Below are 23,744 nucleotides of genomic sequence, written 5' to 3'. Positions count from 1 at the left end.
AAGACATGAAAAGCAGCCAGGGTGAGCCGCTATTGCTCAAGACACTACACTTCCTGTGGACAAGAGCTCCAGTGTACACATACACATAATACACATGAAGATTTCATTTCTCATAGGAGAAATGAACTAGGCAGGAGAAATGAACTGGGCAGGACAAGCTGCACCAGAGTTTACTCACTCTACATGACTGCGCGGTGTCTCTTTTCCCATTGAGACGGATCAAAGGTCACTTCCACCTCCAAGTCTGCTGACTATGATGCATCAGAAGTCCTCTGCTCCGTGATCCTTGACCTTCAGGGCTGTCTAATACTGTTGTGAACACAGACTTCCTGTCTTGCTGTAACAACACGCTTACCAGCTGCAAGCTCTTGCTAATAGCACCGAGGACACATTTTCTGGGTCAGAATCGGAGAGAAATTTATAGTTTTGGTTTGTTTGATAATTGGTTTGGACTGGGTTAACATTTCGCATAATTAAATGAACAAAAACATTAAAAAAAAAAAATTTAAAGTTGGCTTAGGGACGTGTATGGGCTAAAAACGTACTCAATAAATCTTTCATTGATTGGTCATAACTACGGTTAAATAAAGTTGGACAACTATTTGGCAAGAGCAAGTAGGGGAAAAAAAAAATAAATAAATAAAAATAAAATCACAGAAATCTCCCAAGCATGGAGAACAATACATAAATAACGATATTAGTAACTAGTTTCAAAATTACTATTTAAATAAATAAATAAATAAATAAATAAATAAATAAATGTATTCCACCATACGTATGCATCACATCCAGCATTTATTTATTTATATATTCTTGCTTGTCAGTCTAGAGCACATCATATTTCTGCAGCATTATAGCTGAGTATTTATTTATTTTATTTTTTTGCTCTGTTTGCATCTCACGGCTCAGTGAGAAAAAACAAGAAAACAACAAAACGGTTCAACCAAACCGAACGGAGACGCTCTCAGGCTGGTTGTGAGGTCACCTGATTTACAGACAAGGTCATGATAGAAACCGATAGCCAATTTCCTCTTTTGTTTTTTTTCTTTATTTTACAAATGAATATTACGACTATCATGGTAACTGTGACGTTTTGTGTGCTTCCATTTTAAAACGTTATTGGGGGCCACATTCAAACAAGCCACATTCAAATGAAGAGTGCACATGCGATGTTAAAGAGTTCAGCAATAAAAATGGTCCAATTACTCTGTCCATCTACCTACAGCAGTTCCTCAACAGCTTCAAGTCACTCGGACTCGGTGAAAAAAATAGATGCTAAGAATTTGTGCAAAGGTTAAATATTGAAGAGAACCGGTGTTCAAATGTTACAATAGTACCTTATTATACCTTAAATCTGGAATAAAAAAGGCTTGGGGCTGCAGAAAATTCATTAGAAGACACCTTTATTTTCATGTATACTTTACATATACAGAGTGAAATAATTTTTTTCCGCATATTCCAGCTAGTTGGGGCCAGAGTGTAGGGACAACCATGATACGGTGCCCCTGGATCAGAGAGGTTTAAGGGCCTTGCTCAAGGTGGCAGCTTGAACCCCCTTCAACAAGCTTCTGATCACTAACCCCAAACCACCACTGTCCCTATAAAGGCAAACCCAGCGAACACGAAGTGGGTATACAATGCACGAACAGGGACTTGAACTATGAACCTTCAGAATAAAAGACTGATGCTCTACCGGCTGAGCCCCCTGGCCTAAACATCAAGAACCACACAGTGGAGAAAAACAACCTACCAGTGTCGCATTCAGGTGCACCACATATAAACGCACCCTCACGTGATTCAGTACTAAAGCAGACATTGCGGTCCCTGGAATGAGTAAAATGCTTAGCCTAAGGTAGCAATGGCACACTGAGAGACACTTCAATCCACATGAAACTTGAGACACTGATATGACTATTTATTTTTTGTGTCTTACAGTGACGGCAGCTAAGCAGTAAATCATAGCAGCATTTAATAGATTAATAGACAGCTAGTCAATGATCACCAATTGATACAAAAAGGTACAAACGCTACAAACGACTCGTTTGTCAGTCGTGAATCGTATTTAGTGAGAGGATCCTGGGTAAGAGATATGAAGACCAACCAGAAAGATGTTGTAAATAACAACTAACGGGGTTACACACGTATTAAACTATATAGTGACTGCAGCTGATAGGAGGATAATCCATTACGCTATAATTGTATTTCATGAATGTTTTAACTAGTTTGTGTATTATTTTCCATGGAGAAGAGTTGATTTTTGTTCATATCGACATGAAAAATTGGTTTAATATATCTATTGGTTTGGCTGTCTGTTCTATAGCATGTTAGCACACCGTTAACTAACTAGTACAGATGGCACCGAGCCGATACCAAGGAGATGGATTGGATATCGGAGGAGAAGAAGAAAAAGGAAAAAAATAAATAAATAAATAAAGAACAAATTCAATCTGAACCTGTAACAAAGAAAATATTTCCAAAAAAACTTTTTTGGAACAGGAAATGTTTATTTAAAAGAGAGTATTAAGTTATTAAACCATATTTATGCTTGATTATATTTTGGTATGTGAATTACAGGGTTCAATGGAATAATAATTTTTAAAAAAGCTCATTTTTCGGTATATATTATTTATAAGTGCTTGATTTTAAAGGAAAAAAAAAATATTCCATGGGCATCAACACATTCGCTGATACTCAAGGTTTTAGTATTGATCGTGTTCTCAGAAAAGAAAAAGTGGCATCATCTTGTGCCATCTCTGCTAACTAATTCCTTAATTCATACAAATAAATAAATGCCTCAGTGATCATGATATCATCAAACTGTCTAAGCATCTTGATACCTTTTTCCAGTATCACAAAGGCCGATATCACAAAATAATAAACCAGACAAAAACACGTAGTATATGTAGAAGTATGTGTAGCTTTGCTGAGAAACATTGGTTGACTAACAAAGTGCCAAAAATACATTAGAGCCACATAATGGAAAACAATATTCGTGAATCAACATTTAAACATATTTAAAATAGATATATTTGTTTAACAAAAAGCAGGAAGAAAAACACAGATTTCAACAGCTACTAAACTACTGTGAGTAAAAATGTAGTAGGGCAACATGATTAGTCTCGACAATATCCGCAATGCTCGTGTAAAAGCATACAAATGTATTAAAGCTGTAGGTTTTAGGAGGGTTTTAAAAGGAAATGACATCACCGGTACAAGATTGAGTCTAAGCAACTTTTTCACACATACTACAGAACAGAAACAAGAAAAGACGTGAAACATACTTCCACCTCTACTTAGCAGCGCATCCACGAGATCTGCTAGCAGTCACACAACCGTGATTTATACAAGCATACCCGATTAATACAGAGAGGAGAGTTTCGACGCCACGATCATGTCCCAAACACCTGACAAAATGTAACGAATGATCCCACAAAACCCTACTAACGTTACTTACTGACAGAAAAGGCAATCTCCTTTCTTTTCAGGTTCATACGAGAGGTTTTGATCCACATTGGCACGTCTCCTCTTTCAGCTGCTTTCACTTGGGAAAGAGTACTGACTCGTAGCCAAACACGCTTTCACAATCGAGAGAAGAATGTAGAAACCCATGTGACACGGTGTCAGATCCACCCATGTTAGCTCAGCAAGTAACATGCGCACAATGCCATCCACACACACACACACACACACACACACACACACACACACACACACCTGGACAGGTATTTGAAGAAGCTCATAACATAGTTTGCACACCGTCCAGCTTTTCCAATGTCAACAGTGGAAAATATGGAGAAGACAGAAAGCACAGCATGTGGAAGCAAGTCGCTGATCCTGCCACAATAAAACAAAAAAAGAAACCAAATAAAATAGTCGTATTTTAATCCATGCTGATTGTTACGGATTTTATTTCATTTTAGGGTGATCGTTTAAACAGGAGTACACCAGCAAATACTGCTGTACTGTAAGCACAAGGACAAACGCAAACAACTACTTCATGATTGCATTGTTTTCCACACAAGCCTATAAGTCAGGCATGGTTATTTACATGTCCCTCACATAAACACGCCCTTGGATGATCTAACTCCTGACAGATATAATTCCTAAAGGAATTTTGACTATAAACGAGATACACGACGATAGGATTTCTGAAGAAACTTCCAGGAAAACACCAATGCTGCTCTCTCTCCACACACACACACATTTTTTATTAATGCCTTAATTTAATGTCTGCAAAAATGTTATATTAAAATTATTTTAAACAATAATTTAAAACTAAATCTGTAAATATTAACATTTATGTACAAGATTTTCACAAAATAGATGAATTAAAAAAAATAATAAAAATGTCATTAAAAATGTATCATGATATAGATATTATATCATCATATCGCAGAGTCATCTCATGTTCAAAACCAAGTAAAATTCAAAGTCCCTAAACCGCTACTGAAGTCCAGATCCAAAACGGTTTTACATCAATAAATGACGTTTGGCGGTAGTTTGAGGAACAAACAATTCTTTACGCAGCCTATTGACATGTCATGCATATAGCATTCAGGAAATATATTCAAAACCAAATCTATCCAAATACATACAGTTGCAATGCAATCAAAATTATTCAACCCCCATTGCAAATCAGGTTTATTGTGAAAATTGACTGTGGACAGAGTGTTCTTTCTTCATTCTTCTTCCTCCAGATATACCGCTGCTGCATCGTGCTGAAAAGTTCCAGTTTTGTTACATTGCCCCACAGGACAGAATCCCAAATCTTCTGTGGTTTATTTATATGATTCTGAGCAGAGTTTTCTTGTGCTTTTGGGTCAGTAGTGGTGTACGTTTTGGAGTTCTGGCATGGAAACCTTCTGCGTTTAGTACACACCTTACTGTGCTCACTGAAACCTCAGTGCATGTTGCCTCCAATCCTTGCTGCAGGTGTTTTGCAGTCACAACCTGCCTTCTTAGAAATCTGCTTACAGCCATTGATTAATATTTCATAAATTTTCTGCCCCAGCCAGTTCAAGTATTTTATGTGTTCCAGCTCAATCACACCTGGTGCAACTAATGAAGCCCTTGATTAGTCACATCAGGTGTGCTTGAGACAACACCAGTTTTGTATATTTGTGCTGTTGTGAGGGATTCCATTCAGGGAGTTGAATAATTTTAAAACTGGAGAAATCATTATAAGTTGAATTCGTTGTGTTGAACTATTTTAATTGCTTTTGTTTGATTTGTTCATTGCAAACAGCTGAAAGTTTATAAACATTTTCTCAAACCAACAGAATAATCAGACACTGAACCACTCCCTTTCCAAAGAGCTGCCACTACATGTTTTTTCCTGAAAATGCAACAAGCCACTCCTACTCGTTTGCATTCTCAGTGTTTTTCCCTTTCATCTTATGCCCACTGCCTTATCTGAAATTTACCTAAAGCACACTGGGTATGAGCTCTAGATCTGAAACACAGAGCTATTTTGTGAATCAGATGCCATAAACCCAGTCAGACCTTATAGCACTAGATCAGAAACTCCAGGTAGAACCAGGTGGAATTTTTGTATTTATTAAAGAACGACACTTCACATGTTTTATTATGTTTAATAAAGTTGTGGAACGTCCATGAAACAGATTAGTTCCTGTTATAACTTATGTTATTGCAGCTGTAAACAGTCACTCCCTCACCAGCCTCTCTTTAATGATGTTAATAATAATAAAAAACACACCTTGCCATATTACTGAGAAACAGCACAGCGCAAAGCCATCATCCCTGAAGACTTTCCCACGTGAGAAAGCTTAGTTTGATGCTGAAACTGTAGACGTCTTCCATAAATGCTAATTAAACTTCTCCTCACAGAAAACATCCACATATAAACAACTACACACTTTTCCCAATCCGTTTTTTAAGGGGAGCATCCGCCATAAAACTGCCTGTGTACGTTGTTACTATAGCAACAACGCCGCTTTAATATAAACCTTGCAATAGGAACTACCGTAATAGAAAATTAATCAATGTTTCCTGACCAATCAGAATCGAGCTTTCAACAAAGCTATGGAATAACTCGTAGGCCTATAACATACAGTGAATCAAGTCCTGGTGATTGACCACCTGTGACGAAGAGGAGACCCGTGTACATTTCTTTATAGGCTGTATTGTTCCTCCTACATCACCTGTAAAATACTGCTACACCACTGATTTATATGACTTGGCAATGGAACTGTACACACAGCCTGACTGAAGCATCAAGGCCTCTCTAGTGAACTGGATCTACTGGATATATGAGCATTAAATCAAACAGCTTGGCAATATTACATATTACACAAGCGACGACATTTATCTGATCAGAGGAACCGACTTCACGGGGAATATCTTAACACAGAGACCATGATAAAAGAGATGACACAAAGGAGAATGTAAACATGCAGATAAAGTTTACAAAACAATTAAGTAAAAACAAATATTAGAGGGGTTTTTTTGTTTGTTTTCCAAATTTTGCAGCACGTTTGTCCAAAACAAACAAACTAGTAAACAGGCGTTTACAATTAGAATTACCGTTCTTTTCTTTTCATTTTGTGGCACAAGTTTGGCCAAATTTAAAACAAACAAACAAACAAACAAACGTTTATTTATTTTGAAGCAGAAGTTCAGCCAAAACCAAATATTTATTCATACAGTCACTCATTCATTTATTTTAGGACACAAGTTTGTGGCACAAGTTTGTTAAAAGAAAAAAAAAAAACGAAAATATATTTTAGTTATTTTAAAAAAAATTTGGAAGAAGTTTGTTCAAAAGCAAACAAGCTTTTCATTTATTTGTTTTTAGCATATTAGTATTGCAATTTTGTGGCAAAAAAAACCTAACTAAGAAAATGTATTTATTTATATTCAGATTTTGTAGCAGAAATATATCCAAAACCAAACTCACTTTATTATTATTATTATTACTTCTTGTGGGTTTTGTATGTTTGGGGGGGGGGGGGGGGGGGGGGGGGTTCGGGGGGGGTTCTGGTAATTTTGTGGCACACGTTTTGGCAAAAACAAACCTAACTAATAAAATGTATGTATTTATTTGTTTGTTTATTTAATTATTTTCAAAATTTGTGGCAGACGTTTTTGCAAAAACCCAAACTTTTGATTTATTTCCTTGTTCGTTTGTGCGTTCATTTTTAAATTTTGTGCCAGACGTCCCCCCCCCCCAAAAAAGAAAGAAACACACACACACACACACACACACAAACACATTGCATAACATACAGGGTAAGAAATTAACAAGTAGTAGCACATGCCCAACACATGCGGCCGTACAGAGTAGAATATAAATAAAATACAATATAAATATGTAAATGTGAAATATTTGTGTTGGATAAACAGGCATGACTGCAGTACTGAGCGGCATTGGACTGACAGGCATGATCCAATACACTCTGATATATTTACTGATACATTGTGAAATATTTCAGGATTTTCTCCTGCAGAGTGAATGCGTTTATATATTAAACATTTCACACAAACACAAAGTGTAAAGAGTAGTAGTCTCACCATGGTTCAATGAGACGTCGGTGTTTGCAGCAGATTCGCAGATCACACACACACACATTCCAAGCTGAACCGTGGAATCCGCAGGAAAAGAGCAAAAAAAAAAAATTCCCAAAACTTCGTCAAAACTACTATAAGAGTTCCTCTTCCGGAAAAAAACACACACTCAAACAGTCAGAGAGCCAAACTGCGACCTAGTGCATAGAAAAGTGCACTACATAAGGTCTGATATAACGGCGCCCTACACCCTATTTAGTGTACTTGGTGTCCAATAGGGTGCAAAAAGGGATGGAGCTACACATAGTAAGGGCGGGTCAGGTGGAAAAGTGCTCGTAGTGTGCAGCCTGCTGGGGGAAGTGAGAACTGCACAGCAATAACATCACCCTGGGAATAACATGGGAGTAAAATTGAACTACACCCATAAGTAAAAGTCTCTTTTTTACTTCTTTATACATTATTCGTAATAATTCTTAGATGTTCACACACTTTACCAGGACAAATTACAATAACAGAAATAACATGAAAGTTTGTTTTTACTCTGCACAACACAATATGAACAATATGACATCTATCCATCTTCTATACCGCTTATCCATCAGCGTCATGGGGAACCTGGAGCCTATCCCAGGAGGCATGGGGCACAAGGCGGAGTACACCCTGGACCCAATCACACACACAGTCACACACCCATTCCTACACTACGGACACTTTGGATATACCAATCAGCCTACCATGCATGTCTATGGACTGGGGAGTACCCGGAGGAAACCCCTGCAGCACGGGGAGAACATGAAAACTCCGCACACACAGGGCCACAGTGGGAATCGAACCCCCGACCCTGAAGGTGTGAGCCGAACGTGCTAACTACTAAGCCACCGTGCGCCCAACAATATGACATATGACATGGCAAACAGGATGTTTTCGTGACCTCTTCTAATTTATACTTACGTTTAATTACATCTCTATCTGTAGCTTATTTTCAAGCCGTGCCTTAATATCCTTAGAGGTTTAAGAGTTTTCTGTACAGCCCTTTAGTCAAAGTTGTTTCAAATGTGCTATGTAAATAAAGTTGACTTGACTGGATGTAATTTTATGAATTTCAAATCAGATTTGTAAAATTCATATATGAGAAAAAACCTCATATTATCATTATTTACTCCTATATGGTGTCCATGTTACAGTTATGAAACCAAATTAACATTAAACTCACAAATCACTGGTTACACTGCCAAGGGAGCAGGGCTGAAACAAATATGCAATATACATAATCTGGTTTATACAGTCTCCTCCAAAACTACTGGAACAACAAGGCCAAGTCTTTTGTTCTTGCGACACACTGATTTCCTGATATTTACATCTACATTTTAGAACATGGCACCTTTTGTTCGAACCCACCTATTTTTCAAGTAATCGAAAATATTGGAACATGTGACTGACCGGTGTTGTCACCCAGTTGTGACCTGTTAGACTGCTTGTTTAAACAATTAATAGCTTTGAATGTCTACTCTTGGTTTGATCCCTGGGTTTCACCTTTGAACATTGCATTTGTTGTTAAAAAGGATCAACCAACACAATGACCAGAGAGCTGTCTATAGGAGAAAAGCAAGCCACTTTGAAGCTAAGAAAAAGGAAAAGTCGATCAGAGCCATTGCACAAACATTAGGTATAGCCAATACAACAATTTGGAATGTTTTGAAAAAGAAAGAAACCACTGGTGTAGTAACAACCAGATAGGGAACAGGTCTGCCAAGGAAAATGACAAGCAGCTGATGACAGAAAAATCCAAAAACTCCAGTCAATGACATCATCAACAACCTCCACAGGGCATGGGTGAAGATCTACCTTTCAAAGAAGACCTCAAGAGTAGAAATATAGACGACATACCACAAGATGCAAACCACTCCTCATCAGCAGTAAGAATCGGAAAGTCAGATTGGAATTCACAAAGAAATACAGAGATGACCCACAAAAGTTCTGGAACCAAGATGAGCCTCTACCAAAGTGATGGAAAGGCCAAAGTGTGGAGAAAGAAACGATCTGCTCATAATCCAAAACATAGAAGCTCATCTGTGAAACATGGTGGAGGAAGTGTCATGGCTTGCATTTGGATGGCTGCTTCTGGAACATTCTCACTAATCTTTATTGACGATGGAACAGAAGATTACAGGAACATTTCGTCTGCAAATTTACAAAGAAATGCACCCGAATAAATTGGGAGGAACTTCATCATGCAGCAAGACAAACATCCAAAACACACCTCAACAATGGACTTTATCAGGAGGGAAAAGTGGAAGGTTTTAGACTGCCTAAGTCAATCACCAGACAGTAACCCAGATGAGCTTCATTTCACTTCCTGTAGAGAAGACTGAAGGGAGAAACCCCCGGAAACAGACAACAGCTGAAAGAGGCTGCGGTAAAAGCCTGGAAAAGCATTACAAATGAAGAAACCAACAATTTGATGATGTCACTGAGTCACAGGCTTGATGCAGTTATTGCAAGCAAAGGGATACGGAACCAAATATTAAATGTTATTTACTTTAAGACTGTCAATACTTTTGCACAGCTAAAAATTGGGAGGTCTGCCACCAAAGGTGCCATGTTGTGAGTTGTTTAACACATCTAGATGTAAATAGCTGGAAATTAAAGATGAAATTCGGATCGGTCGTCTCATATTCATCTCCATCCATCCATCCATCCATCCATCTTCTGTACCACTTATCCTTCCTTCGGGGTCACGGGGAACCTGGAGCCTATCCCAGCGAGCATCGGGCACAAGGCGGATTACACCCTGGACAGGGTGCCAATCCACTGCACTCACATACACACTCACACACCCATTCATACACTACGGACACTTTGGACACACCAATCAGCCTACCATGCATGTTTTTGGACTCGGGGAGGACACCGGAGTACCTGGAGGAACCCCCCTGCAGCACGGGGAGAACATGCAAACTCCACACACAGGGCCACGATGGGAATAGAACCCCGGACGTGTGAGGCGAACGTGCTCACCACTAAGCCACCATAAGCCCCTCATATTCGTCTTTTGATCTCAAATGGCTTCAGTGTAAAGCAAAAACAAAAGAACTGGCCTTGCCGTTCCAATATTTTCAGAGGCAACTGTATATAATGTTGTTTTAGCTTGACCTTATCATATCACGAGTTATATATTGGATTTGAATAATGTTGCCTTGACATTACTGACACTTACTGAGAAATGATACATTTATTTAGAAGTAATAGATTTAAATATCAACCGAGAAGATTTATTTTATAGCACATGTTTATCATACACACTGAATGGCAGCAAGGTGATGCAAAAACAACTGCGCTTGTACTTGTCGGCAGGTGTTAACTGTAGGCTTATATGTATTTGTTGTTTGCTGCTAAACAATAAATCAAGATTGGTCCTGTCTCTAAGACCAAATGAGATGGAATGTAAACCTAATGAATGATACAGTAAATTGTTTTATTTAAAACATCCAGAAAAAATAATACGGCATACACTAAAATATACACACTACAGGTGTACTAAAGCAGGTCGTGATATGTTGTGAAATGAAGTGTCGCCCCCTGGTGGCCAACTTCCTTGACTTCTGTACTCTATCAACAACTATTAGCAATCCAAACTTGGCCGATTTGCAGACGAAGCGTTTCAACGTTCAAAACTTAAACACACAACTGTTTCTTTCTCCTTTGTGTTTCCTTACTATATAAATAAATAAACAAACCAATAACCTGCAGAATGCATGGTGGCATGTCAGGTGTGACCGATTTTTTCAGACATCATAATGTTATTTTATACTGTATAACGACTTGAGGCAGTTGATCAGAAGTTCATGAGTCCATGAGTTCAAGCTCCAGCACTGCGCTCTGACCCCAGGTTCCTAACAGAACTAGGATATGCAAAGAGCAAAATTTCACTATACTATACATCCATGCTGTACATGACAATAAAGGCTTTCTTTTTAATCATTTATAGTATATACTGTGGAAAAATGTTTTATATTCTATCATTATGTACGGAGAACTTGTATGGTTCCTTAGATTATGGTTGAGATCATGAAGTCACCAAAGGTCATACTTCATAACACCCATCGATGGTAAGTAACTACCTAATTAACAAACCATTCCTTCATTTATTCGTTCATCTTCACTGCTTTATCCTGGTCAGGGTCATGGTGGATACGGAGTCTATCCCAGGAACACTGGGTGTGAGGACTGACAATTGACCCTGGATGGATGGGACGCCATGTAAACACGTATTCACTCTCTCGTTCATACCTAGAGTCGATTTAGCATTTCCAATCAACTGAACCGCATGCTTTTGGATGGTGGGAGGAAACTGGAGAACCTGGAAAAAATCCACATTGTCACAGGGAGAACTTGTGAAACACCTAACAGACAGGAAACTGAGCTCAGACTAGAACCAGGGACCCTGGCGCTGTGAGGCAGTGATGCTACCTGCTGGACTACCATGTCATCTCTTTATTTATTTATTTATTTATTTATTTATTTATTTATTTATTTATTTATTTATTTATTTGGTTTGTTTGTTTGTTTGTTTGTCTGTTCATTTTAAATTACATTTACATTGTCATTCAGCAATTGCACATCTCCAGAGCAAAAAGCAAAATATGGATCAGATATTGGAGAAAACATATCAGATATGAGATCATGTAACAAATGGCAAAGATTAGAATTGGATTTCCATCCATCCATGTTCCATATGGCTTCTCCTACACAGGGTTGTGGGGGAGCCTGGAGCTTATCCCAGGGAACTCTGGGCATAAGGCGGCGGCGTACACCATGGACGAGGTGCCAATCCATCACAGGGCACAACCACACACTCATTCACACACTACGGACAATTTGGAAATGCCTGTCAGTCTACAGAGCATGTATTTAGACATTGGGAGGAAACCGGAGTACCCGGAGGAAACGCCCGAAGCACGGGGAAAACATGCAAACTCTGCACACACAGAGTAGAATCAGGATTCGAACCCTCAACCCAGGAGGTGAGAGACAATCATGCTAACCACCATTTAAAAAGTAATTTATTTTTGGAACTGGAAATATTTACGTTTAAAAAGACTGTTTTTTTTTTCTTTTGTTTCCATTGATATGATATTCACATTGTATATTTTATTAGAATTAGTGCATCATATTGTGTTATATTGCTTAATCATTTTTAAAGAAACAATATCAGATGGGAGTTAGTATTGAGCGATACTCAAAGTTGCAGCATCAGTATCGGAAAAGAAAAAGTGGTATCATGCCATTTTTAACAATAATACGATTCATTTCAGAAATCCTAGACGCAATCAACAAGTTCAATCCAAGTGCACAAACAATAATAATATAAACTTACAAAGCAAACATATAACACACAGTGTAATCAGTGCATGTTCGTGTGAAATGTTACCCTTGACATTGTTTGGAGAGATATTGTCTGTCTTTACTGTCCTGATGAAGGAATGGAGGCCAAATGGAGGGCTGTCCGCGCTGGAGTGAGAAGCTCATTTCAGGACACTGAAGCACAGAGATTTCGCTTCAAATTTAGTAAAGGTTACCGCTCTGAGTTGAGGCGCAGGTGTATAGAGTAAGCAGGGAGTGTAGATAATGTGGTGCAGAACCCTTTGATGCCTGGGTGCTTGCAGTAACAGGAAATCAGTGAAGAGACTTCAGGAAGAGCTTCACAAGCAGCTCTGTAGAGGAGATGTGCTGTTGAAAGTGCATGAAGCAAGACCAGTAAGTAGAGTTGAAACTTTAAAAAAAAAACAACAACAACAACAAAAATCCACAAGATTCTTAGTGGCACCACTTGATGTGAAGGACAATTATTCACTTTTAGTTGGCACTAGAACTTGTTCTTACACCCGTGTGACTGATGGCTCTTGAGCAGCAGCTAATGTTTTTTTTTTTCTTCCTGGCTGCTACTTCAGCAGTTTAGTGTCTTCACTGGCAGACATTCTGGCAAACAGAGGAGCTTTTTTCATCACAGGCTGTAGGAGATCTTTGCTGCCTCATGGGTAGACCGTATCGCCTGCAGAAACAAAGCCACTTTTGTGGAATCAAGCCTCCTGTTTGGCACAGGAGAAATTCTGTTTCAGCTCCAGGAAAGTTTCCCTTTAGCGAATCCAACAACCGCAGGGAAACGACGGAAGTGGCCCTGCATTTCAGTACGCCTTTGTCAACTTGTCATCTTTTCTACTTTGGTTAAATCACCATTGTCATTACCACCATGATCAATTTCACGATAACTTTCTTTACTCCACCTACTCATAAAAGCTGTCATAGCTTCATTGCTATATTCCACCAGCTAGCTACAGTGCCCTCCACTAAAATAGGCACCCTTAGTAAATATGATCAAAGGAGGCTGTGGAAAATTGTTTTTATTGTTTTAACCTTTTGATATTTAAAAAAAAAAAAAAGTCACAACAATACTCTGCTTTCATGGATATCAAACAATTACAAATACAACACAGGTTTTATATATATATATATATATATATATATATATATATATATATATATATATATATAAACTTTGTTAAATATATGTGTGCAACAATTATTCGCACCCTTGTGAATTCATTTGAGAAAAATATATTTTACGTATATTCACATTGACATTTTACATTTTTTGCACACCTGCGTGACTAGGAACAGGAGATTGTTCAACCATGACTTCCTGTTTCACAGGGGTATAAATATGAGGTAACACATAGTCCAAATTCCCTTAGTCAATCATAAAAATGGGTAAGACCAAGGAATATAGCTGTGATGTGCAGCGAAAGATTGTTCACAAAATGGTAAGTGGCTATATGAAAATAGCACAAGCATTGAAAATGCCCATTTCCACCATCAGGGCAATAATTAAGAAGTTCCTGTCAACTGGAAATGTTATGAATCAACCTGGAATTTGTCGTGTGTCTATATCGTCTCAACACACTGTGAAGAGGATGGTTCGAGTGGATAAAAATCTCCAAGGATCACAGCTGGAGAATTGCAGAAGTTAGATGTGTCTTGGGGTCAGAAAGTCTCCAAAACTGCAATCTGAAGTCACCTACATCGCCACAAGATGTTTGGAAGGGTTTCAAGAAAAAAGCCTCTACTCTCATCCAAAAACAAACTCAAGCGTCTTCAGTTTGCCAGACACTACTGGAACTTCAAATGGGATCGGGTTCTATGGTCAGATGAAACCAAAATAGAGCTTTTTTTGAATAAACACCAGAGGTGGTTCTGGGGCACACAGAGAGATAGCCATATGGAAAAGTACCTCATGCCCACTGATGAAGTGATCCTTTTATTTGTTTACATAATGACTTAAATTTCTTCAAATTGATGTTTTATATAGATTGTTATTTATGCTCATTTACATCATATATAAATAGTTTATAGCTGTGTTTATGCTATCAGAGGGCCTATGATGATCAGTAGTAATATTTTGTTAAGTTGAGTATTAACTGTATGTTTAATTTTAATACTTTTCTTCTGTAATGCACTTTTTTTTTGTTCTTTTGGTCACCTTTGTGTTGTGTAAACAGTTATATAACATCCACATCATCCAACATTGCTCTTTGGAAACAAAGCAGTTTGGTGGTATTGAAATCAGTGTTCACATTTTCTCCGATGTACTTAGTGACTAAAGCTTATTAATAATGTATAAACTGATAAACCTTTCACTGTTACAGCATGCACTTTAATCCCTAAAGATGCAGCTAGAACGCAGCAGCCTAGCATCCTGCTACAGCTAATATAACAAATATATATATATATATATATATATATATATATATATATATATATATATATATATAGTATCTCACAACAGTGAGTACACCCCTCACGTTTTTGTAAACGTTTGATTATATCTTTTCATGTGACAACACTGAAGAAATGACACTTTGCTACAATGTAAAGTAGTGAGTGTACAGTTTGTATAACAGTGTAAATTTGCTGTCCCCTCAAAATAACTCAACACACAGCCATTAATGTCTAAACCGCTGGCCACAAAAGTGAGTACACCCCTAAGTGAAAATGTCCAAATTGGGCCCAATTAGTCATTTTCCCTCCCCGGTGTCATGTGACTTGTTAGTGTTACAAGGTCTCAGGTGTGAATGGGGAGCAGGTGTGTTAAATTTGGTGTCATCGCTCTCACACTCCCTCATACTGGTCACTGAAAGTTCAACATGACACCTCATGGCAAAGAACTCTCTGAGGATCTGAAAAAAACAATTGTTGCTCTACATAAAGATGGCCTAGGCTATAAGAAGATTGCCAAGACCCTGACACTGAGCTGCAGCACGGTGGCCAAGACCATACAGCGGTTTAACAGAACAGGTTCCACTCAGAACAGGCCTTGCCATGGTCGACCAAAGAAGTTGAGTGCACGTGCTCAGCGTCATATCCAGAGGTTGTGTTTGGGAAATAGACGTATGAGTGCTGCCAGCATTGCTGCAGAGGTTGAAGGGGTGGGGCGTCAGCCTGTCAGTGCTCAGACCATACACCGCACACTACATCAAATTGGTCTGTATGCCTCTTCTAAAGATAAATGTTGCACTTATATAGCGCTTTTATCCAAAGCGCTTTACGCTGGGTCTCATTCACCCATTCACCCACACACACACACACACACACGGTAGCAGAGCTGCCATGCAAGGCGCTAACTTGCCATTGGGAGCAACTCGGGGTTCAGTATCTTGCTCAAGGACACTTCGGCATGTGGAGTCATGTGGGCCGGGAATCGAACCGCCAACCCTTCGATTAGTGGACAACCCACTCTACCACCTGAGCCACAGCTGGCCCCAGGTGATGCACAAGAAAGCCCACAAACAGTTTGCTGAAGACAAGCAGACTAAGGACATGAATTACTGGAACCATGTCCTGTGGTCTGATGAGACCAAGATAAACTTATTTGGTTCAGATCGTGTCAAGCGTGTGTGGCGGCAACCAGGCGAGGAGTACAAAGACAAGTGTGTCTTGCCTACAGTCAAGCATGGTGGTGGGAATGTCATGGTCTGGGGCTGCATGAGTGCTGCCGGCACTGGGGAACTACAGTTCATTGAGGGAACCATGAATGCTAACATATACTGTGACATACGGAAGCAGAGCATGATCCCCTCCCTTCGGAGACTGGGCCACAGGGCAGTATTCCAGCATGATAACGACCCCAAACACACCTCCAAGATGACCACTGCCTTGCTAAAGAAGCTGAGGGTGAAGGTGATGGACTGGCCAAGCATGTCTCCAGACCTAAACCCTATTGAGCATCTGTAGGACATCCTCAAATGGAAGGTGGAGGAGCACAAGGTCTCTAACATACACCAGCTCCGTGATGTCGTCATGGAGGAGTGGAAGAGGACTCCAGTGGCAACCTGTGAAGCTCTGGTGAACTCCATGCCCAAGAGGGTTAAAGCAGTGCTGGAAAATAATGGTGACCCCACAAAATATTGACACTTTGGGCCCAAGTTGGACATTTTCACTTAGGGGTGTACTCACTTTTGTTGCCAGCGGTTTAGACATTAATGGCTGTGTGTTGAGTTATTTTGAGGGGACAGCAAATTTACACTGTTACACAAGCTGTAGACTCACTACTTTACATTGTAGCAAAGTATCATTTCTTCAGTGTTGTCACATGAAAAGATAAAATCAAATATTTACAAAAACCTGAGGGGTGTACTCAATTTTGTGAGATACTGTATATATATACATAACATGTATAAAGAATGGTGTATTTCAAATGTCACCTACTGACGTGTAAACTGTATGTAATGATTTTTCTCAGGCAAAATGAGGTCTAAATTGGGTCCGTATCTCATGGGAAATTTAATTACAATTGTTAGTTTGTGGTAAAGCAGATGGTCCGAGGTGCAGTACTTATGCACTCATTAATTCAGCCTGGCCTGTAGGGTTTGATTTATGAACAGCTCAACGTGTCTCTGAGGTTCACGGGCATACGTACTGCAAATCTGCGTTCAGAAGTGATACATGCATTGTTCACACACATAGAAATTAGCCGTGTGCTGCTTGACGAGTTATTGATTTAGATCATTTAGATCATTTAGATCATTTGTCCCAGCTTAAGGGATGATGCAATTGCTACAGTTATAAGTAGATTGGCAATTATATACTTATTCATATATTTATACAGTCACCGGCCACTTTAATAGGTATACCTGTACATCTGTTCATTTGTGCAGTTATCCAATCAGTCAATCATGTGGGAGTGCATAAAATCATCACTTCAGCAGTGATCATTTTCAGAGAACACGTGATCTCAGTGACTCTGACCATGGCATGGTTGTTTATGCCAAATGGGCTGGTTTAAGTATTTCAGACACTGCTGATCTTCTGGTATTTTCACGCACAATAGTCTCCAGAGTGTACAGTACACAGAATGGTGTGAATAACAAAACATTATCTATCTATTAAGTGGAAGTTTTGCAAGCAATAACACTTGTTGATAAGAGAGGTTAGCTGACAGATTGCAGCTGACAGGAAAGCTAAGGTAACTCAAATAACCACTCTTTACAACTTTGGTGAGCAGAAAAACATCTCAGTATGCAGAATTTCCAATTAACTCCACATTACACGATTTCAGTAGGCCACAGAATGCATGCTTTAAAGTATTTTACCACACGTTTTACAATATCTATGATCATATCAAGAAACTTGATAAAATGAGCTTTTACTGCTAGTGCTGGTTAATAAATTTGCATGAACCAATATTGTAATTATTGACAGATAATGAGATTAGTGAAGGTTCCTTTAAAAACTGAATCAGTTTCAGAATGATCCTGGATGATTTAGAAGTCCCCCCCATACTTCCATGTAATATAATTGCAAGAACCAAGATTTTGATATATTGTATATTTGCAAATGTAAATCCAAATGAATCTCAACATCCTGCACACAACTATACACATGCCAGTTTACTACCTACACCGTTCTAGTAGGCCAGTGGTCACCAACCCTGTTCCTGGAGATATACCTTCTTGAAAACTTTAGCTCCAACTATAATGGTGCCCACTTGACCATCTAATGCCTTAAGAAGTTCTTGATCAACTAAAATAGATGTGTTAGATTTGGTTCGAGATGGAACCTGCAGGAAGGTAGATCTCAAGGAAAAGAGTTGAAGACCACTGTAGTAGGCTGTCTAGTGTACTGGTACAGCTAATTGTTATATCTGCATAAATGTTTGATAGGAACTATACAGAACATATGATTTTCCTTCATTAATTTAGTCATTCATCATCGGAAAGCACTTTATTTTGGTGGGAACACTGGGTATGAGGCAAGAGCACAACCTTGATAGGATTCAAGCACATTTTTTATTTATATATTTTATACTTTATATATAATATCTAATAAAGTCTTTTAAACTTTATTTAGTATATAATAAATATCCTAAACCATTGACAGAAGGTTAATTGAAGGTTCATTTATTTCTTTTAACTTACATTATATTTTATATTTAACAGATGTACAGGTGAATCTGACCACAAGGTGGAGCCTTCTTCAAACACAAAGACAAGCACGTGACTCGATGAAAGGACATGAAATCAGCTAATTATACTAAAATACTGGCACTGTCAGTCTGGTCACTTTGATATAATGAATAATGTGTGTTAACTCAACCAATATAAAGTGTCTTAGCAAGGTGTTGGGACACTACGAGCCACCAGAATAGCTTTCCATAGATTCTACAAGTTTTTGGAACTCTGTATTAGAGCGATGAACACTGTTCTTCCAAAAGATTTTAGTGAAGAGCACTGTCTAATATGTCACTCCAGAATCTCCCAAAAATGGTGATTGGGTTGGGTTGAGATCTGGTGAGTGAGTGTGAAGGCCATAAGGCCACATCATTTTCATCCTCATCATCTGTTCATGCATTGTGAATGAGGGCAGCGTAATCCTGCAAGACACCACGGCCATCAGGATAGAAATATTTGATCATAGGATAAACGTGATCAGTCAGATGACCTTTGTATGGATTTGTAGTCATGTTCTCCTCTATGGAGAGTCCTTCAGAATATAGTAATGTAGTGATTATAGTGAGCATTTGTGTTAGAAGTTGTGTTAACTGTGCAAAATCATGATTTCTGGCTGAACTGTTACTTTAAAAGATGATTAATTGGGTCCTATGATGACAAAGAGCTAATCAACAGCGCTACTAATTACTACAGAATCTGCATGTTTTTGCATATGTTTGGAGGTCTGTGGTCTCTGTTTGGGGAGAAGAGGCTTTAACATTCCATCAGTCTGTATGAATGTTTTTCTAAAAGTCACATCATCCATCTTTAATTGCAATCCCGTTGGAATGGGATCAAACAGTGTAATGATGTTGTATGTTATCTATTTCCCTTACTTTTGCTGCATTGCATGGAGTTGGGATTTTTTTTATTTATATTTGAGACATCTGTATTAAAAACACCACCTGCTGTTATTTTCTCCCTGATATCAAGTCATGTAGGACATGCATATGAAATATTAAGTATATAAATAAATAAGTACATTTTGTATACATCTCTCTCTCTCTCTCTCTCTCTCTCTCTCTCTCTCTCTCTCTCTCTCTCTCTCTCTCTCTCTCTGTGTGTGTGTGTGTGTGTGTGTGTGTGTGTGTGTGTGTGTGTGTGTGTGTGTGAGTGTGTGTGTATCATATATGTGTTTTTTTGGATCACTCATTAAAAATCCAACTGCAAAACTAAACTTGTATTTCTTGTATTTAGTGATACAAAAAAAGGAAAGAGAGCGACAGAGAGAGAGAGAGAGAGAGAGAGAGAGAGAGAGAGAGAGAGAGAGAGAGAGAGAGAGAGAGAGAGAGAGAGAGAGAGAAGGTGGGGCAAATTAGGGGAAAAAACTCAGAAAAGAAAGAAAGAAGAAGGAAGGAAGGAAAGAATGTGGGAGGGGCGAATGAGGAAACTCAAAAGATTAAAGAATTAAAGAATGTTAGAGAAAGCAGACAAAGAAAGAAAGAAGGTGAGGGGACAAATTAGGGGGAGACTCATTGGAATTAAAGAAAGGAAAGAATTAAAAAGGTTAGATAAACCTGGAGAGTAATAAGAAGAAGGAAGGAAGGAAGGAAGGAAGGAAGGAAGGAAGGAAGGAAGGAAGGAATGTGGGAGGGGCGAATGAAGAAACAAAAGATTAAAGAATTAAAGAATGTTAGAGAAAGCAGACAAAAACAAATGTCATAAAGACAGAAAGAAAGAAAGAAAGAAAGAAAGAAAGAAAGAAAGAAAGAAAGAAAGAAAGAAAGAAAGAAAAAGAAAGAAAGAGTCTGGGCAAATTAGGGGGAAAACTTATCAGAATGTAAGAAATGGAAAGGGGGGGCGGCGTGGCGCTGTTACAGTCTGTGGTGCTGAAGTCACGCTGTCCGCTCGCGCGCGTTCTGTTTACATAGCAACGGAAAGGCGACATGAGCGCGTGCAGATGATGACCAGCCAAATAACCTTTGACCAGCAGCGCGAGGAAACAATCTGCCTTTCTGCACTTCCGCTCTCGCGAGCATTCAGGCTGTTCCATCGTTGCCTGGGAAACCGCATTCAGTCACAATACTGGCTGACTCTGCACAATAATACCTCGCCGACTGTCAACACTTCTCTCAAAACATTACATCAAAACCATTCCGTTTTTAAACGTCGTAATGTGCCATGTATACTATTGTGTGTAATTTAAAGTCCCCCGAACATGCCATTTTAAACCCTTCAAAACAATCTATACAAGTATATTTTTATTAAATGATACAAATAATATCTGAAAAAAAAAAAAAAAACTACGAAAACTAGCCTGCTACCACTGTAAATGGCAGGATCTATATAAATGAATATGTCATTTGAAAGCATACCAAGGCCCTCCTGTTATACCAAATAAAGAGCTGGCTAGCTAACTCTAATTATTATACTAGCTCGGTATTTATTTCAGCTAGACACGAATAGAATTTTAGTATAGAAAATCCTGATTTATTATTATCCTCAGCAATGTACTTAACAGTATCACACAGGCTATAACATAGCAAACTATTATTATCACTAAGGTTTGCTAGGCAGCTAGACAGCTTAGTTTGCAGGTTCTTGGGCTAATTATTTCATGTTACCATGTTGCCTTACACTAATTAGCATATTGTACATGGGAAGTCATCTATAGAGTGTATTCAGTGACATCACTAATTGCTCAGACACCTTAGTGACTCATTGAAGTCACTGACTCAAACACCAATCTGTAATCAGTAGTATTCCTTGTTTGTTTGAATTAGTGATATGTCATTAAAAATGGTGACAGTCGTGGTATTAGCAGCTGGTCCCCTAATGCCTGGGCCACATGAAAAGATTATTCATTTATTTTCCTAATGGGTGTCATGGTTGCAACAGGCTGAGAAGGTCAGACCAGACTTCTCTAACCCCAGCAACAGATTCGAGTGACTTACAAATAAATCAGGATACACTGAGCAATTGAGGGTTCAGGGTTTGCTCAGGGTCCCAAAAGAGGAAGCTTGTGTGCTACCACAGGTCCTGAAGACATTCCCAAGCCAACTGTGAGATGTAATCTCTCCAGTAGGTCCTGGATCTGCACTGAGGTCTCCATCCAGTGGGATATGTCCGATGCAGTTCTACGAGGAGCTGACCAGGGGGAGTCCTTGTAAGTTGCTCAAACCACCTGGACTGGATCCCATCAATTCAGAAGAACAGCGGATCTACTCCGAGGCTCTTTCGGATTGTCAAACTCCTTACTCCATCACTCAAGCCCAGCAGCGCTGCAGAGGAACCGCTAATCTGCCACCTGTGCAGTACTTGCTCTTGCAAATGTGGGGAACAGGTGCAATGCTAGTCGAGTGGCAGGTATTCAATGCCCAAGTGTATAATAGACAGTAGTGGCTGGTGGTTAAGGCTCCCTGGGCTACTTTTCAAAAGGTTGTCAGTTCATGCTCCAGCACCATCAATTCTGCCATTGTTGAGATCATTTGGATCACTGAATCATGGATCGCATCTGACCGAAGAGGAGTAGGCCAGGTTTTCATTTCAATGCAAGTTGTATACTGTATATAACTGTGTATGTGACAAATAAAAATCTTGAATCTTCAATCTTGACTTTGCACTCTGACCCCAACAAGCTGGAATATGTGTAGAAAAGAATTTCACTGTACTGTATGTGGATATGTGACAAAGGCTTTGTTCTTCTAATTCTGAAGCTCATCTCCCGACTATCACAATATCTGCCCATATTATCCTGCTTCCAACATAATCAAAGTCCAGTGATGGCCACCCCATTGTCAGTGGCTAACCAGAAGTCGCCAAAGTAAGACAATCTGACTGTCATAATCTATATTTGTTTCTATAACTTTTTTTCACAGAACATTTTTGGTAGGGTCCAGGTTCTGAGCATCAGCACCATTGGTTAGGACTCATCAGCATAATATATGAAATCTGCCATTATATTTCTTGCTTTTCCAACACTGGTTAGAATTACAATTTTGTAGTGTGTACCAATCATTAACCATGGTTCCCATCATTCCCCATAGCCATGGTTGTAATTTTTTTTAATATAGATATTGTTTTGTCCAGAGACAGAGAACCATGATTTTGACTAGTCTAATGAACTAGACGTTCTCATTTTGCCATTCAGGCAAAGTAGTATTAGCTGTTCAGGGTTTTGGACACAGTAATAAAATGTTATGTCATGCCAAATGCTTTCATGATCATCCCATTTAAGAGCAGCTGTCAGAAAGCAAAGATAATGAAGGAAATAAAATATTTTAATGTCCTTTACCAGGACACCTGCAATGTAGAATAAACAAATGGCATACTTGATTACACTGTAAAACATTCCTTTAGGGAAAGAAAGGAAACTTTTAGACAGACAGGTACAATTAAAACAATCCATCCATCCATCCATTTTTTGTACCGCTTATCCTACATAGGTTGGTGGGGGAGCCTGGAGCAGTTCCAAGGGAACTTGTGGCACAAGGCAGAGGACACCCTGGACGGGGTGCCAGCCCATTGCAGGGCACAATTGCAGACACATTACAGCCAATTTGGAAATGCCAATCAGCCTACAATACGTCTTTGGACTGTGGAAAGAAACCGAAGAACCTGGAGGAAACCGCCAAAGCGCAAGGAGAACATGCAAACTCTGTGCACATGGGGCAGAGGAGGGATTTGAACCCCCCAAATCTCGAGGTGCAAACCTTGTAACTACTAAGCCACCAGGCT

At 39.0% G+C, this 23,744-nt stretch overlaps 1 protein-coding gene across 7 annotated transcripts in view; it reads right to left on the bottom strand.

Annotated features, from left to right (window-relative positions):
* The window catches only part of itprid2 (ITPR interacting domain containing 2), a 70,601-nt gene extending 62,900 nt beyond the window's left edge, over positions 1-7,701 (bottom strand). For 4 of the 7 annotated variants that reach the window (XM_053680808.1, XM_053680805.1, XM_053680812.1 and 1 more), the window contains exon 1: positions 7,531-7,701. The gene's annotated coding sequence lies outside the window, so the exon portion shown is untranslated. Of the gene's footprint in view, positions 1-178; positions 396-3,454; positions 3,630-7,530 lie in introns of those variants that run through there. The other 3 variants (XM_053680807.1, XM_053680806.1, XM_053680809.1) reach the window with 2 other exon arrangements.
* Between the last annotated feature and the right edge of the window lie 16,043 nt (positions 7,702-23,744).

Source organism: Ictalurus punctatus, chromosome 6 (genome assembly GCF_001660625.3).
Source record: "Ictalurus punctatus breed USDA103 chromosome 6, Coco_2.0, whole genome shotgun sequence".
NCBI classification, from domain to species: Eukaryota; Metazoa; Chordata; class Actinopteri; order Siluriformes; family Ictaluridae; genus Ictalurus; species Ictalurus punctatus.
The sequence above is the reverse complement of the archived record's forward strand: the minus strand, read 5'-3'. Positions and strand labels throughout refer to the sequence as shown.